This window comes from Ctenopharyngodon idella, chromosome 4 (genome assembly GCF_019924925.1).
Source record: "Ctenopharyngodon idella isolate HZGC_01 chromosome 4, HZGC01, whole genome shotgun sequence".
NCBI classification, from domain to species: domain Eukaryota; kingdom Metazoa; phylum Chordata; class Actinopteri; order Cypriniformes; family Xenocyprididae; genus Ctenopharyngodon; species Ctenopharyngodon idella.
Window position 1 is genome coordinate 15,664,042 of NC_067223.1, and position 10,313 is coordinate 15,674,354.

At 34.9% G+C, this 10,313-nt stretch overlaps 1 protein-coding gene across 1 annotated transcript in view; it reads left to right on the forward strand.

The window, feature by feature from the left end:
• Positions 1 to 10,313, forward strand: part of sypl1 (synaptophysin-like 1) — a 454,480-nt gene that overhangs the window by 349,715 nt on the left and 94,452 nt on the right. The gene's annotated exons all lie outside the window — the stretch shown is intronic.

The window sequence follows — 10,313 nt, forward strand, 5'->3', positions numbered from 1 at the left end:
TGTTACTTTGACACTAAGCATTGTTGCAGACCATGTACAGCCTTTCATGGAAACGGTATTCCCTGGTGGCTGTGGCCTCTTTCAGCAGGATAATGTGTCCTGCCACAAAGCGAAAATGGTTCAGGAATGGTCTGAGGAGCACAACAACAAGTTTGAGGTGTTGACTTGTCCTCCAAATTCCCCAGATCTCAATTCAATCGAGCATCTGTGGGATGTGCTGATCCATGGAGGCTCCACCTCGCAACTTACAGGACTTAAAGGATCTGCTGCCAACATCTTGGTGTCAGATACCACAGCACACCTTCAGGGGTCTAGTGGAGTCCATGCCTCGACGGGTCAGGGCTGTTTTGGCAGCAAAAGTGGGACCAACACAATATTAGGAAGGTGGTCATAATGTTATGCCTGATCAGTATATATATATATATATATATTAAAGAGTAAATATATATATATATATATATATATAATATATTTTATATATGTATAAAATTTACCTGTAATTAACTCATGGAATGGTGTGTTAATCACAGTGTTTCACAGCATTTTATAGAATTCAAATCTTTATATGTCCAAACAATATTTTTAGTCAGTTTATTCAATAAGAAAAAAACTTTTAAATGAAATTTAAACGCATATATTTCTAAATCATCTTTTAGGAGTATGCTAGCGAATATAGATGACCTAAAAGTTGACATATACATGAACTGAAAAACTCAGTATTCATTTTACAGTATCGGATTGGCTGTCGTGTCTTTGGTGGGCGGGTTTTTAAATAAAATGCACGTGATTAAAGGTCTAAAATGCATTGGCTAAGCCTGGCGACAGTTGCAAAAGGGCGATCATTGAATACAACAACTTTAAAACAAAGATGTCAATCCACAGCTGACCACTTGATGTCGCTGTTGTTTACGTCAATAGGCTTAACTATACGTACAAGCTACTCATCTATTATCATTAAAAGTATTATCATTATCTGTTCACTTAATAAAGTGAACTTTAAGCTTAAGTAATAATTGCTGTCATAATTATATAAATAAAAGCTCTTTTAATGAACTTAACAAGCATTTATAATGGTTGCTACACCACATAGTACCACACTAACCCTGTTACATTGCTTTAAGTGCCAATTTAGATGTTAGAAAATCTATAGAAGGCGTGCCATTTGAAAATATCCCTAGCTGTTTTTTAATAGTTTGGATAGACGTACGGATAGACCTAGTCATGATGAGGCAGAGAATTTATGACGGAGGAGTTTTGTTACACAGTAAACCTGCTGCTCCTCCTATGAATGCTTCAGTCATGTCATCACACACAGACGTCTCACAGAGGACACTGGGAAAGCCACTACTAGAGAACTAGTTATAGGAAAGCTGGAGAAGTTCAAGTCGATCTGGGACACAATGCAATTAGTTGATGTGGAGCTGGAGAAACACATGGAGAGCAGGACATCCACAAACAGCCCAAAGTTTCTGTCACACTCTATCGAGGAAATACTGAAAAAACCTTCCAGTTTGACTGTCCAACCTGACAGAACAGACAAGAAACTTAAAACATCTGGATGTACACAGACCAAGACCAAGACAAAGACGGACGCTCCTAAAATCAGCCAATGCACAGGTGTCTTTTCAGTTTTGTTTTGGTCTTTCATTGTCAACTGATATTTTTGTATAGGTTTTATAGCTTGTATAAAAGAAAAACATATAATTTCTTATCTGTTTAACCTATTAAGAGGCTTTCTAGCTATTTTATTGAATACATTTCTGATGGTACAGCTCGTCGGTCCGGTCACAGACGGGTACGGACCACGTTCACAGTGAGCCAGCTGGAGGAGCTGGAAAGAGTTTTTCAGGAAACACACTATCCTGATGTTCACACCAGAGACCGGCTCGCCTGCCGAACGCAGCTCTCTGAGGGGAGAGTACAGGTACGACACGCTGTCACAGCTCACACGCTGAAAACACACTCACTCAAATATGGACTGACACTTAATAATCTTGTTTTAGATGACCAGTACATCATTTTGTTAAGATATGGGTAGTTCTTCACAACATTAAGATTTTTGTATTTAGGCATATAAGGAAGAAAAATATCATTTATTTGCTGTAACTCAACACAGATTATTCTGTATTTTAGTCACCTTGTAGCTTTTTGGATTTGTTTAAATAGTTCTGTTGCGTGATAAATGAATTTATATAAAAGTACAATATAAAAAGTATAACAGAAGTATTTTATATATATATTTTTTTTATAAAATATGTACTTACATTATATACACACATACACACACACACACACATATATATATATATATATATATATATATATAATGTAAGTACATATTTTATATATACTTTGAGGGACTACATAAAATATTGTACTAAATACTATAATATAAACTATAGTAATATAATGTAATGTAATGTAATATAATATAATAAACCATGTCAATATTTGTACTTTACAATATATAAAATGTCAGTACATACTCTGAGAGACAACATAAAATATTGTATTCAATACTATAATATAAACTATAATATAAAATATAATTTAAGCTATAATATAATGTAATAAACCATGTCAATATTTGTACCTTTACTATATATATATATATATATATATAGTGTGTGTGTGTGTGTGTGATTAAAATGAAAAGGGATATAAATAATATATTATCAATTTTTGTAATATGTATTAAAACATACAACAATCTGTAACTTTGTTTATATATATATATATATATATATATATATATATAATTTAAGTATGTATTTTGTATTTAAGTACGTATAGTACTTTTAAGTACGTATCTGTACTTAATAATATAATATAATATGCCAATAGTTGTACCTTTTTAATGTGTGTGTGTGTATATATATATATATTTTAAAAAGAAGAGGATTAGAAAAAGAAATAAAAATAATAAATATATTATCAATTTTGTTAATATAATAAAACATAGCATGTCAATATTTATAATGTATTTATATTATTTTTAATAAAATACAAAATTGAAGCATGTATTTTGTATATACTTTGAGAGACTATATGGAATAAAATAGTCAATATTTGGAATATTTAAGTGAACACACACACACACACACATATATTATATACATATTTCATATATATTTTATAAATTTTATATAATAAAATTACATTTTTTGGTAATGTACTACCAAAAATTAAACATAACATGTCAATATTTGTACTTTTATAAGATATTAAGTATATATTAATATTAAAATGGTTTTGTTTAGATCTGGTTCCAGAACCGCCGGGCGAAGTGGAGGCGCAGTGAAGCTAAAGCAGCACACAGACCGTTCCCAGTGCTGAGAGACACACAACACACTCACCACCTCCTGCCTCCTCTCCTCTACGTGCCGGTACATACTTTCATTCCATCCTGAGCGAGACCTTTCAGCCAAATTACTGATGTTCCCACTGTACCACTGTAAAGAAAAAGAAAAAGGATTGCATAGATAATATGTTTCATTTAGCTAATATTTTTAATAAAATCAGATCCTGGATGACCAGTAATGTACACTTGAACCCAAAGGTCTTGATTAGCTGATTCAGGTGTGTTTGATTACAGCTGGAACTCTTTATTAGATGTAACAGATTTGAGATATTAAACTTAATATTTAATTCAGAGCAATTTAAATTTCAGCCACTTTTCAAATCATTTGTTCATGCAAATTTAGCTTAAAATCTAATAATTCACCCTATCGATTTTGCAAATGCATGTTATAGATCTGTGCATTTGTTTTATTTTTTAAAAAATGTTTAATGAAAATCCAGCGAAAACGACAGATTTTCTTTGGTGATGTATGCAGGACTTAACTCCGCCCCTCCACTTTTGAGTGCCACACCCACATCTCAACATCCAATCAGCAACCGCTGCATAGAACCAAGTCCCCGCCCTACTTTTTTCCCCCTTTTTGATAATCATGTTATACACGACTGTACGTCACAATATAGAAAAGATCTGTCGCTACTTCAGTTTCATTGCGATTTTATGCTAAAAATGAATTTGCAAATGTCTAAAATGGCTGTTTTCAATTCCAGTGCCTGAGCTTTCAGCAGAAGTTCTGGCTGCCGGCGTCAATCTGTCCTCCCATTGGTTCTCCTGAACGTGCCACCCTAGATCATTGTTCACATATGACCTCATCATCGATTTCATAGGTCTGCCATCATTCAACCCACTCAACCTAAAAGACTCTCGACATTTCCAGCTTCAGATCAAGACTTTTTTTTTTTAATCTATTCTGTCCAATTGGATTAAAAGGTCATATGATATCTCGTATCATATCAACTGTTAACAGCTTTATCACATTGGTGTATATATATATATATAAGAATAACTGTATCATGTGTTTTATATATTAAATCTATTTTTAAAAGACATCATACGTGAAGTGATGAACGTGTGGCAAGTTGTAAATCAATTTCCTTATCTCATCACAATAAAAGCACTAAGTTAATAATAGGCCTATCATTCGTGACACAGCACTCACCGCCTGAACTGAGAGATTTCCAGAATCCTTCAAGATGAATGATGAGATATCCTTCCCAGAGGTCTGAAAACGATCATATTTTCATTCAAATGGCAGAAGGGAAAGTTCAGGCTCATGCAAATAAATCAATGCTGTTTTCTAACAAATATGACATCTATAATTCAATTTCACATTCAGTGGCATGAAATTGTAGCTTATACCCAGCTAACAAAAATATATTCTAACTAAGAACGTTTTGCTAATGTTCCCATTAAGTTACAAAGACGAATGTTCTCTGGATATTCAAAATTCAAGTGCTTAAAATTTTTTAAACATGTTTTTTTTCTTGGTTATATGAACGTTGAGGGAACATTCCATTTTAGAATTCTGCAAACATTATTGGAACGTTACTTTTAAATGTTCTCTGAATGTTCTGAAACAAGTAGTAACATTTAAAACCATTAGAACATCCAACTGAAAAACGTTCCATTAACAATGTACATTACTAAAGATAACTTCAAAGAAACATTCTATTAACGCTACTGGAAGATTTTTTGTTCATAACTTTGAGAGAACCTTGCCAGAATGTTCTGAGAATGTCTGTGTCTATGTGTTAATTAAACAGTTTAAATATGTATTTAACTAATTGTTCGTCACAAGTGTTCTATTAAACAGCATCATGAAGTTATCTTCACCCTCCAAGAGATAAACTGTAAACTTGAATGGATATGGTGCCATAAATGAATTTTGTTGTCGAAATATCTAATTATCACTGAATTGGTTTATTGGCTCTTAAACCATAAAGTTCGGCCTTATCTTAATTTGACTGAGTTCACAGGCAGGTCAGGACCAGGGTGAGAGGACAAACGCAAGGGTGACTGCATGGTGACTGCTGAAGAAAAACACACGACAGATAACAGCAAACAAGCTGAACAAATATCAAACCCAAAGCCTGGAGTTATCTCAGGGCTGATTTGTTATGAGCAGGTTTTTCAGTTTGGAGGATAAAATTCACAAAATCTTAATAACTAGATGTTATAAATCAACATAGAAAACCACTCCTGGTGAACACAAATCCTGATAGTTTCTGAGATACAGTCCCAGTCTCCCGTTTTGCAATTTAATTTTACTAACTACACTAAAGAATGCAGTTTGGCATTAAACTGAAAAGTCTATTTGCTTTCTGTACATAAATATGCCTCAATAAAATTGTAAAATACATGTAACTACTTATTGGACTTTGAGATAGATGTCATTTGTGTGTCATGATTTATGACATGTTGATTCAAGAGTATAATCTATGAGCTGGAATATTTTACACAAATGTTATGTTATGAAAGCTTGTTTCTGCCCTGAAATAAAAAAATTAAAAAAAATAATTTCAACTTTTTATCTGACAATTCTGCCTTTTTCCCCCTCACATTTGCGAGTTTATATCTCACAATTCAGATTTGTTTTAGAATTGCAAGATATAAACTCAGAATTGCGAGATGTAAACACAGAATTATGGAAAACAAGTCAGAAACAAAACAAGCTTCCATAACATGTATATTCATAGACTACATTATGTGAATTTATGTGCTTATTGTAAAGATGACATTTATCATAATAAATGAACAAAGTCATGTTAAAATGACTTTACTACCTGACAGACACTGAGAGAAATCGGTTTCTGTGACAGAACTACAAAGATAAAGGAGGTGAGCATGTGCTTTATTAGCCAATCAGGAACAGACTTTGACTGTCAATCATCGGATTTACCTGGAGGGCGAAGTTTTGGAGGGACAGGAAACAGTTCTACAACAACAAAAAGGGCGTTTCAAACACCTGTCAAAAAAATATTTAATGATTAATTTACGTTATCATATGGTCTCTGACCTCATGGTTTGGTATAGTATATGATGGCATAGACGAGTTTTCAAATAACGGTATTTAGTGTGTGTCGGTTAAGTTTGTGCTAAATAATTTCTTATTTCTTGGGCTTTTTCTTTGTGTCTTGGGCTTTTTCCATTATGTACCAACCTAGACGAAGCAAGAAGCCATGATTCAGCACATTCAGGCTTCTTGGCTCATTACGAATCAAACACCACCATTCTTGCTTCATTGAGTCGGTTGTTCACTCAAACGATTCAGTCTGATTCGTAATATAATTGTGAGGCCGGTTCTGTGAACAATTAATTGAAAAGATCCCTGAGATATTAGTCAATCGAAAAATATATATGTTTACCAAAAGTAGCTAGGATTGTTGATGTGATGTTATGGTGTTTCTCAGTGGATGGTGATAAAATGTATTCATGAAGTCTAATGGAATGGAAAACTGCCATATGAACAAAAATTGTTTGAACAATTTTAACTTGACATAAAAATATTTGGAAAAATATCTAAAAGTAAAAACATGAAGGCATTACGAATACTACGGAGCCCTGCACATGACATGCAGGAAAAAAAATAGGAGGCTAAATCGTGCGCACAATTTAATTCATTCCCTCGATTTATAAATTGTGTGCAAGATTTACTAATTCGTTCCTTCGATTTGTTAAATCATGCGCATGATTTATAAATTGAGGGAGCGAAATGGTAAATTGTGAGCACGAGTTAGTAAATCAAGGGAACGGAATAGTAAATTGTGCGCACAATTTAGCAAATCGAGGAAAAGAATTAGTAAATTGTACTCACAATTTAGCAAATCGAGGGAACGAAATAGTAAATTGTGAGCACAATTTAGCAAATCAAGGAAAAGAATTAGTAAATTGTGCACACAATTTAGCAAATCGGGGGAACGAAATAGTAAATCGTGTGCACAACTTAGCAAATCGGGGAAACGAAATAGTAAATTGTGTGCACAATTTAGCAAATCTAGGGAACGAAATAGTAAATCGTGCGCACAAGTTAGTAAATCGAGGGAACGGAATAGTAAATTGTGCGCATGATTTAGCAAATCGAGGGAAAGAATTAGTAAATCGTACTCACAATTTAGCAAATCGAGGGAACGAAATAGTAAATCGTACTCACAATTTAGCAAATCAAGGAAAAGAATTAGTAAATTGTGCGCACAATTTAGCAAATCGGGGGAACGAAATAGTAAATAGTGTGCACAATTTAGCAAATCGGGGAAACGAAATAGTAAATCGTGTACACAATTTAGCAAATCGGGGGAACGAAATAGTAAATCGTGTGCACTATTTAGCAAATCTAGGGAACGAAATAGTAAATCGTGTGCACAATTTAGCAAATCTAGGGAACGAAATAGTAAATCGTGCGCACAAGTTAGTAAATCGAGGGAACGGAATAGTAAATTGTGCGCATGATTTAGCAAATCGAGGGAAAGAATTAGTAAATCGTACTCACAATTTAGCAAATTGAGGAAACGAAATAGTAAATTGTGTGCACAATTTAGCAAATCAAGGAAAAGAATTAGTAAATCGTGCGCACAATTTAGCAAATCGGGGGAACGAAATAGTAAATAGTGTGCACAATTTAGCAAATCGGGGAAACGAAATAGTAACTCGTGTGCACAATTTAGCAAATCTAGGGAACGAAATAGTAAATCGTGCGCACAAGTTAGTAAATCGAGGGAACGGAATAGTAAATTGTGCCCACGATTTAGCAAATCGAGGTAAAGAATTAGTAAATCGTACTCACAATTTAGCAAATCGAGGGAACGAAATAGTAAATTGTGCGCACTATTTAGCAAATCTAGGGAACGAAATAGTAAATCGTGTGCACAATTTAGCAAATCTAGGGAACGAAATAGTAAATCGTGCGCACAAGTTAGCAAATCGAGGGAAAGAATTAGTCAATCGTACTCACAATTTAGCAAATTGAGGGAACGAAATAGTAAATTGTGTGCACAATTTAGCAAATCAAGGAAAAGAATTAGTAAATCGTGCGCACAATTTAGCAAATCGGGGGAACGAAATAGTAAATAGTGTGCACAATTTAGCAAATCGGGGAAACGAAATAGTAAATCGTGTGCACAATTTAGCAAATCTAGGGAACGAAATAGTAAATCGTGCGCACAAGTTAGTAAATCGAGGGAACGGAATAGTAAATTGTGCGCATGATTTAGCAAATCGAGGTAAAGAATTAGTAAATCGTACTCACAATTTAGCAAATCGAGGGAACGAAATAGTAAATTGTGCGCACAATTTAGCAAATCAAGGAAAAGAATTAGTAAATCGTGCGCACAATTTAGCAAATCGGGGAAACGAAATAGTAAATCGTGTGCACAATTTAGCAAATCTAGGGAACGAAATAGTAAATCGTGCGCACAAGTTAGTAAATCGAGGGAACGAAATAGTAAATCCTGCGCACGATTTAGCAAATCGAGAAAAAGAAATAGTAAATTTTGCACGTGTTAGCAAATGAGGAAACTAAATAGTAAATTGTGCACAAGATTTAGCAAATCGAGGGAAAGAATTAGTAAATCGTGAGCACAATTAACTTTTTTTCCCCGCATATCATGTGCGGGGCTCTGTAGAATACAGCTGTTTAATGTATACAGTGTTTTTCTCTATTTTTTCCCTAACATGTTTGGTTATATGTAGGCTACTCTTGTACAATTTGCTTGGTTCCCCAAAAAATCACCGAAAATATCACTGTTTGAGACGTGCTGCTGTTCGCCGGAGCTCGTTGCTGGCTCACATTGAAAATTAATGACTCTAGCCTGCAGCAGTGTGAACGCACATGGAGAAACTGCAATGCGCAATATGGCGGAATACGTCCCGCCTTCTAAGTAAAATAGTCAATGGCTGATTGGTAAAAACATTGCAGCACTGCAGCTGCCGAAGCTCCGGTTCCCATAGAAATCTGAGACTTGCGCTTAGGACCGCACATGCGTATTGGCTGGTCTAGCCTGAAAAAAGCTTTTTTAACGCTATTTAAGCATAAGAAACAACAAGCAAGCAGTTTTTTAGATTTCAGGATTCCCCCATTCAAATAGATAGGACTTGGTCTTGTATGCCCTAAATAGCTGCCCGGAGGTGTTGCAAATATGGCCGCCGAGTGAACAGACTTTCCTTAAAAGGGACTTTGGCGATGCTCCCTGGTTTTTGCAGTACATTGTGGGAATTTTTAGGGAGCGAACGTCCCACTGCACTGGAAGGATTTTGCGATTGAGACAGCCCTAAAATGGCCGACTCCCTGATCAGTGCCCTGACTAGTGAACTAGGGAGCTGATTGAGACGCACCCATTGTTTTGTTAATGTGTTATAATACAATACTCAAGTTAACAACGGAAAATATTGGCCCTGGAACTACGGATTCATTGTCTGTGTGTTCTTTAAGGCACTGCACCTTCACACTCGTTTATTTTTACTGCTGAGTGTGGCCTTACCTTGACATCTTCACTCTTCCAAATGTTCAACTTTTCACCTTCGTGTTTATCTGTGTTTACAGCCTCTTAGCAATGAAGTGAAATCTCGATCTTATCAGCGCATTCTTCTGACAACGGCAGAAAACCCGGTATTTAATTGGTCGGGATTAATCAATATTTCCTGACAGATACGCAGATGTCGGATCAGGTATTTCTGTGGGGCAAAGAAAAAACCGTTAACATGGTGAACAGTGATTGAGTACATGCTACATATGTGCATTTTTTTATTTTAATTAATGTACTACAGGCTTGTGTTGCAAGATTATCAATGTTTAGGAGACGCCTGCCCTCTTGTGGCATTTTTAGAGACTTACTCCTCAGATAAATCAAAAACAATCCTGCAAACGCTGAAATCATGAATATTAATGACGTAATGTGACGTCCCCCGCTACGCTGGAAGGCAGATATTAAAATGATCTCAACTGCTTATGAATATGCATTAC